This window comes from Pristiophorus japonicus, chromosome 4, assembly GCF_044704955.1.
Source record: "Pristiophorus japonicus isolate sPriJap1 chromosome 4, sPriJap1.hap1, whole genome shotgun sequence".
Taxonomy (NCBI): Eukaryota; Metazoa; Chordata; class Chondrichthyes; family Pristiophoridae; genus Pristiophorus; species Pristiophorus japonicus.
In genome coordinates, this window is record NC_091980.1 from 86293931 (window position 1) to 86300940 (window position 7010).

Sequence of the window (7010 nt, forward strand, 5' to 3'; positions counted from 1 at the left end):
GAAGGCCGATAAATCCTCGGGCCTGATTGTCTGCATCCCAGAATACTTAAGGAAGTGGCCCTAGAAATAGTGGATGCATTGGTGATCATTTTCCAACAGTCTATCGACTCTGGATCAGTTACCATGGACTGGAGGGTAGCTAATGTAACACCACTTTTTAAAAAAAGGAGGGAGAGAGAAAACGGGTAATTATAGACCGGTTAGCCTGACATCAGTAGTGGGGAAAAGGTTGGAATCAGTTATTAAAGATGAAATAGCAGCGCATTTGGAAACCAGTGACGGGACCGATCCAAGTCACCATGGATTTATGAAAGGGAAATGTATGACAAATCTTCTGGAATTTTTTTGAGGATGTAACGAGTAGAGTGGACAAGAGAGAACCAGTGGATGTGGTGTATTTGGACTTTCAAAATGCTTCTGTCAAGGTCCCACACAGGAGATTGGTGTGCAAAATCAAAGCACATGGTATTGGGGGTAATGTACTGACGTGGATAGAGAACTGGTTGGCAGACAGGAAACAGAGAGTCGGGATAAACTAGTCCTTTTCAGAATGGCAGGCAGTGACTACTGGAGTGCCGCAGGGCTCAGTGCTGGGACCCCAGCTCTTTACAATATACATTAATGATTTAGATGAAGGAATTGAGTGTAATATCTCCAAGTTTGCAGATGACACTAAACTAGGAGGATGCTAAAAGGCTGCAGGGTGACTTGGACAGGTTAGGTGAGTGAGCAAATGCATGGAAGATGCAGTATAATGTGGATAAATGTGACGTTATCCACTTTGGGGGCAAAAACACGAAGGCAGAATATTATCTGAATGGCGGATTAGGAAAGGGGCAGGTGCAACAAGACCTGGGTGTCATGGTTCATCAGTCATTGAAAGTTGGCATGCAGGTACAGCAGGCGGTGAAGAAGGCAAATGATATGTTGGCCTTCATAGCGAGGTGATTTGAGTATAGGAGCAGGGAGGTCTTACTGCAGTTGTACAGGGCCTTGGTGAGGCCTCACCTGGAATATTGTGTTCAGTTTTGGTCTCCTAATCTGAGGAAGGACATTCTTCCTATTGAGGGAGTGCAGCGAAGATTCACCAGACTGATTCCCGGGATGGCGGGACCGACATATGAGAAGAGACTGGATCAACTGGGCCTTTATACACTGGAGTTTAGAAGGATGAGAGGGGATCTCATAGAAACTTACAAGATTCTGATGGGCCTGGACAGGTTAGATGCAGGAAGAATGTTCTCGATGATGGGGAAGTCCAGAACCAGGGGACACAATCTTATGATAAAGGGCAGGCCATTTAGGACTGAGATGAGGAGAAACTTCTTCACTCAGAGTTGTTAACCTGTGGAATTCCCTACCGCAGAGAGTTGTTGATGCCAGTTCATTAGATATATTCAAGAGGGAGTGAGATATGGCCCTTACAGCTAAAGGGATCAAGGGGTATGGAGAGAAAGCAGGAAAGGGATACTGAGGTGAATGATCAGCCATGATCTTATTGAATGGTGGTGCAGGCTCAAAGGGCCGAATGGCCTACTCCTGCACCTATTTTCTGTGTTTCTGTTTCTTTGGGTCGTAATCCGGTGGTGGCGGTTTTTGATCAAAATCCAGCCCTTAGAGGCGGATTTTCAGCTCCTTTCCGCTCCGTTTTCCGCCCCAAATCGGGGACAATGGCAGTGGTGAGGTATTCTGGCCAGTTGGTCAGCCTCCAGCGCCCCGCAGCGATCCTCCGATCCGGTTTAGCGGCGGCGCTAGCAGCACTGCCCCAAAAGCAGCGCCCGGTGTGCAACATCCTTGGTTGCGACACGGCGTGAGTTATGACTCTTGCCTGACCCGTAGGCCCCAAAGCGTGCCCCGCAGTGAACACCTGGGAGATCTGGCAGTCCACAATACCGACAGTGGCGAGCTAAGTAATCAACTCCTAAGGTAAGTGTGATTTGTTTTTTCTTTTAATTTATTTTGCGATTTGTCTTGTGGCATAGGCAATGTTTTGGGAATATTTCCCCACCTCCTCCCCCCGCAGGCATCTCTTGGAGCGCTCCCGGCCTGGCTCTTTAGCTCAGGAGTTTTCCATTCTAACACCCTAAACGACAGGTGTACAATGCCTACCTTAGCGCTGACTCGGCCCAGCTGCCCAATTTTGCTCCCGGGCGCAAACTTTACCGCCCCAAAAACATCAAAGCCGAAAATCCAGCCCTTAATGTATTCAAAACAGTTATTTATGTTGCACAGAGTTAAACTATACATTCAGATTAGTAGCACAAAATGTCTGCTTGGATCTGTGAAAGTGAACACAAAAAATAATTGGTAGGATTGGGTTAATTAAACAGCCATCTCCACTTTTTTTATATATTAAATATCAATAAAAATGTGCAAAATATGACAAAAGTGCTCAAATATATTGACCTGACAATGTGAATGAACAAAAACTACTGGTAACCTTCTCAATCCAGCAAGTGAATTACAACGTTGATATTCATCACTGATATTTTGTATTTACACTGTTTTGATTGTACCCCGGGGTTTTAACTCAGTTTTTAGTCACGTTTTGTGCTGACAGCTGTCGAAGGGCGTTTACACAAAAGGATTAACTATAATTACTGCAGATTTATCAAGCGATAACCCTCAGTTAATTGCTGGAAAATTCTATGTCCAGTATATATTACAAAAAATTAAGACTACAATACCTCACTTCTTCAGGAATGCAAGATACACCCACATAATTGCATATCATTTATTTTAATATAAATTTCTGAACCAAGCCTCCAGCTGTAACCTGCTCCATCCAGTATTCTATGATCTCTTTCTCCTTTCTCTCCTCTCCCAAGTGAACTGTGGAGTCAGGTTAAATGAAGCCTTGGCAGTAAATGTAATGTATCTGGTGGCTGCGTGCCATTCAAATCCACTTGCCACAGTTGTAACACATTTTTGTAAGCTCATGATCAGTTATTAGATAACCTGGAGGGTGGTAAACTGCTGAGGATTCTTAAAGTAGGGCAAGAAAAAAAAATCTGATCAGCTCATCTGGCCAATCGTGGAAAGGTTCTTAGGAAAGACATCCTGCTCTCAGAACTGAAGGAAGGATATTGAGGGGAAAGCATGTAAGGAAAAAAATGGATGAACAAATGACAGCTATATTGCCTGATATTTACCAGGGATCATAATTGACAACAGTAAGTATGTATTAAACAAAAGATATGCCCTGTAAATATATATATATTTTTAATTCTATCGGATGCATTTAATAGACGAGCAGTGGTTTATGAAAATAGTATGCCCTTCATATGCATCTCAACCTTGACAACATGTAAAACACTACCCCCCATTGTTTAGCTAGCTGAAAACAGGTAGAAGATAATGTAAATAATGGCCAGCTTTTTATCAAATTGTACAAAACACCATCCTTCATTTCGTTAAGATAATGATGAGCTTGATTCTGTAGGTCCGTGCATCGGAAACCTGAAAAAAAATCCAACTAAAGCTTTTGCTTTATATTCTACCCCAGAATAGAGACTAGACTAGGAGTTTTATAGCTCAACTGATCAGTCTTAAAATAGAATTCAACCACATTTGGAAAGTGCTAAATGTCAATAGTTTACTCACCAGTACAGCTCCAGCTTGTAAAGTTACATTTCATCAGCACATCCAAGTTTATATTCCATCTTTAATGTTGCAATTAATTTTTACTAGGATGATATAATATTATGTTAACTTTTTCTAAGAGCTGTCATGTACAACTTTTCCAAAGAATGATGCTTAATTGAGTGCATGATGGGTATGCAGACCTATTCTGGAATCAGAACGGAACTGTTTGCTGGTGCTTCTTTTAAGTGAGGTCTGCGAATATCAGTGAAGTGGCTCCCAAGTTAGGGGGAGATCTGAAATGATGGAGCTCCATGAGTTGAAAATGACAAACTTATACATGTTTCCTACAAGGTAGGAATTTTTAAGCTTTTTATTTCGATAACTCCTGGAGAGATGGAATGTAAGTAACTCACGTGCGCACACACACATCCCTTCTATAAATAGTGGGCTCAGGCCAAAGGTTTTGTTTATATTCATGCAATATAAATGTGATTTTTGATCTTTTTTTTTGTAATATTGTATTTTGAAGGGATTCCATTCACATATATATGTAATGAAGCAATTGTACATTTTGATAGTGCAGTGTTTTTGTGAGACATGCATTGACACTATAAGGTTTCTTTTGAGGGTATATGTGGAGATTGGGAAACAAAGCTCCAACTTCACTAACCATCAACCCAACCGACAATAATTTTAAGCTATAGTAGAGGCCAATTTTGGTGTGCATAACAAGTAAATAATATATATATTATGGTACTTTCCAGTAACCCAGTGTTGATTGTCACCAGATAAACTCAATAATTATTACAATTGTTAATCTTTTGGAATGCCTGCCATTACACATCGACTAATTGAAATATCCTAGCTTGTGATGGCCTTCACGATTTCTGTCACTGACTAAAATAATAGAAAACATAATGCAACCATCTCCACAGGCTCCACTGTTTGCAAGTGTGTGTTATGTTTTGGTATTTGTTTTTGACTTTTTTACAGAAAGGATTTGGAAAAAGTTGCTTTTAATGTTGGGTTTTTAATGCAAAGTCTATTCTCCCAAGTTTGAAAAGACATTTCTGGATGAAAGGTGGTTACTAATAAAAGTTTTTTTTTCTCTAATACGATGGTAAACAATAATACTCAACATGCACCTCTGACCCATTGTGTTGAAATGTCTTTTTATTCCTTTCCAGCTGCGGCCAGAGGATTGGGAAATTTTTAGAAACCAGCAAAGAATGACAAAATAGATTGAGAGTAAACTATCAAGAAATATAAAAACAGACAGTAAGCATTTCTACAATTACATAAAAAGGAAGAAAGTAGCTAAAGTAAATGTTGGTCCCTTAGAGGATGAGACTGGGGAATTAATAATGGGAAGCAAGGAAATGGCAGAGGCTTTGAACAAATATTTTGTATCTGTTATCACGGAAGAAGACACTAAAAGCATCCCAATAATAGTAGATAATCAAGGAGCAAAAGGGAGGGAGGAACTTAAAACTATCACTAGAGAAAAAGTACTAGGCAAACTAATGGGATTAAAGGCTGACAAGACCCCTGGACCTGATGGCCTGCATCCTAGAGTCGTAAAAGAAGTGGCTGCAGAGATAGTGGATGCATTGGTTGTAATCTTCCAAAATTCCGTAGAATTCTGGAACGGTCCCAGCGGATTGGAAAACCGGAAATGTAACGCACCTATTCGAGAACGGAGGGAGACAGAAAGCGGGAAACTATAGGCCAGTTAGCCTAACATCTGACATTGGGAAAATGCTGGTATCCATTATTAAAGTACATTTAGAAAATCAAGCAGAGTCAACATGATTTTATGAAAGGGAAATTGTATTTGACAAATTTATTAAAGTTCTTTGAGGATGTAATGAGCAGGGTGGATAAAGGGGAACGAGTAGCTGTAGTGTTAATTTAGATTTCCAAAAGGCATTCGATAAGATGCCTTATAAAAGGTTACTGCATAAGATAAGAACTCACGGTGTTGGGGGTAATATTTAGCATGGATAGAGAATTGACTAACTAACAGAAAACAGAGAGTCAGGATAAATGGGTCATTTTCAGGTTGGCAAACTAAGTAGTGGGGTGCTACAGGGATCAGTACTGGGGCCTCAACTATTTACAATCTATATTAATGACTTGGATGAAGGGACCAAGTATACAGGCAGTCAGATTTTCAAGAGAAAGCTGTGAAGGTTTTCGCCGAGACAAAGAAAGACTTTCATTTATATACTAACTTTTACTACCTCAGGATGTTCCAACGTGCTTTACAGGCAGTGAAGTACTTTTGCAATCTAGTCATTATTATAATGTAGGAAATGCAGCAGCCAACTTTCTGCACAGCACGATCCCACAAAAAACAATGTGATAATGACCAAATAATCTATTTTAGTGATGTTGATTAAGGGATAAATATTGGCCAGGACACTGGGCAGAACACCCCTGCTCTTCTTCAAAATAGTGCCATGGGATCTTTTACGCCCACCTGAGATGGCAGAGAGTTTAATGTCTCATCCGAAAGACAGGACTTCCGACAGTGTAGCGCTCTCTCAGTACTGCACTTATTGTGGTTAGAAATGTTAGAGGACATTTAGAAGTCATCTTGTTCAAGTCAAGTAATATGACTAACTGATGTGGGAACGCATGATGTCTTCTTTGATTTGTATTATATAAAGTTTGGTTGTACTGGTTTGAATTAAATGAGTGCGATTTTAATGGTAGTTCTGTATGTTTACTTCACTGTGAAATAAAGCAGCATATTGATTCATATCTGGCCACAAAATCTGCCTTTGAAGAGATTGAAGAAGCACATGTGCAAAAGATATGAATATCTGGTTCAGGTCACAAGGAGGTACTTTGTTTTGTCCCCAAATTACATTATTATACAATAGATTATAGAGCAATGTGAGACAACTCCCATAAAAGTAAGATGCTCAGATTGCTAATATGAGTGACTAACACCACTAAACCTGAGAAGAGCTCTACAGCAGCCCTGAATTTGTGAACATGTCTGTCTGCACATACATGCGTAGTGGATGCTTGAAAGAGATCTCTTGTTGGAAGGGAGGTGCAGATATGAATGAAAGTCAGCATGGATTTGTTAAAGGCAAATTGTGTTTGACTAACTTGAGTTCTTTGAAGTAACTGAATGGGTTGATATGGGTAATGTGGTTTATAATGTGTATATGGACTTTCAAAAGGCATTTGACAAAGTACCGCATAATAGACTTGTTAGCAATATTAAAGTCCATGGAATTAAGGGACTGGGGCAGTATGGATGCAAAGTTGGCTAAGGGACAGAACGCAGAGAGTAGTGGTGAACAGTTGTTTATTCAGAGGGAAGTATACAAGGGTCAGTATTAGGACCACTGCTCTTGCTATATATTAAAGATCTCAACTTGGGTATGCAGGGGTATAATTTCAAAGTT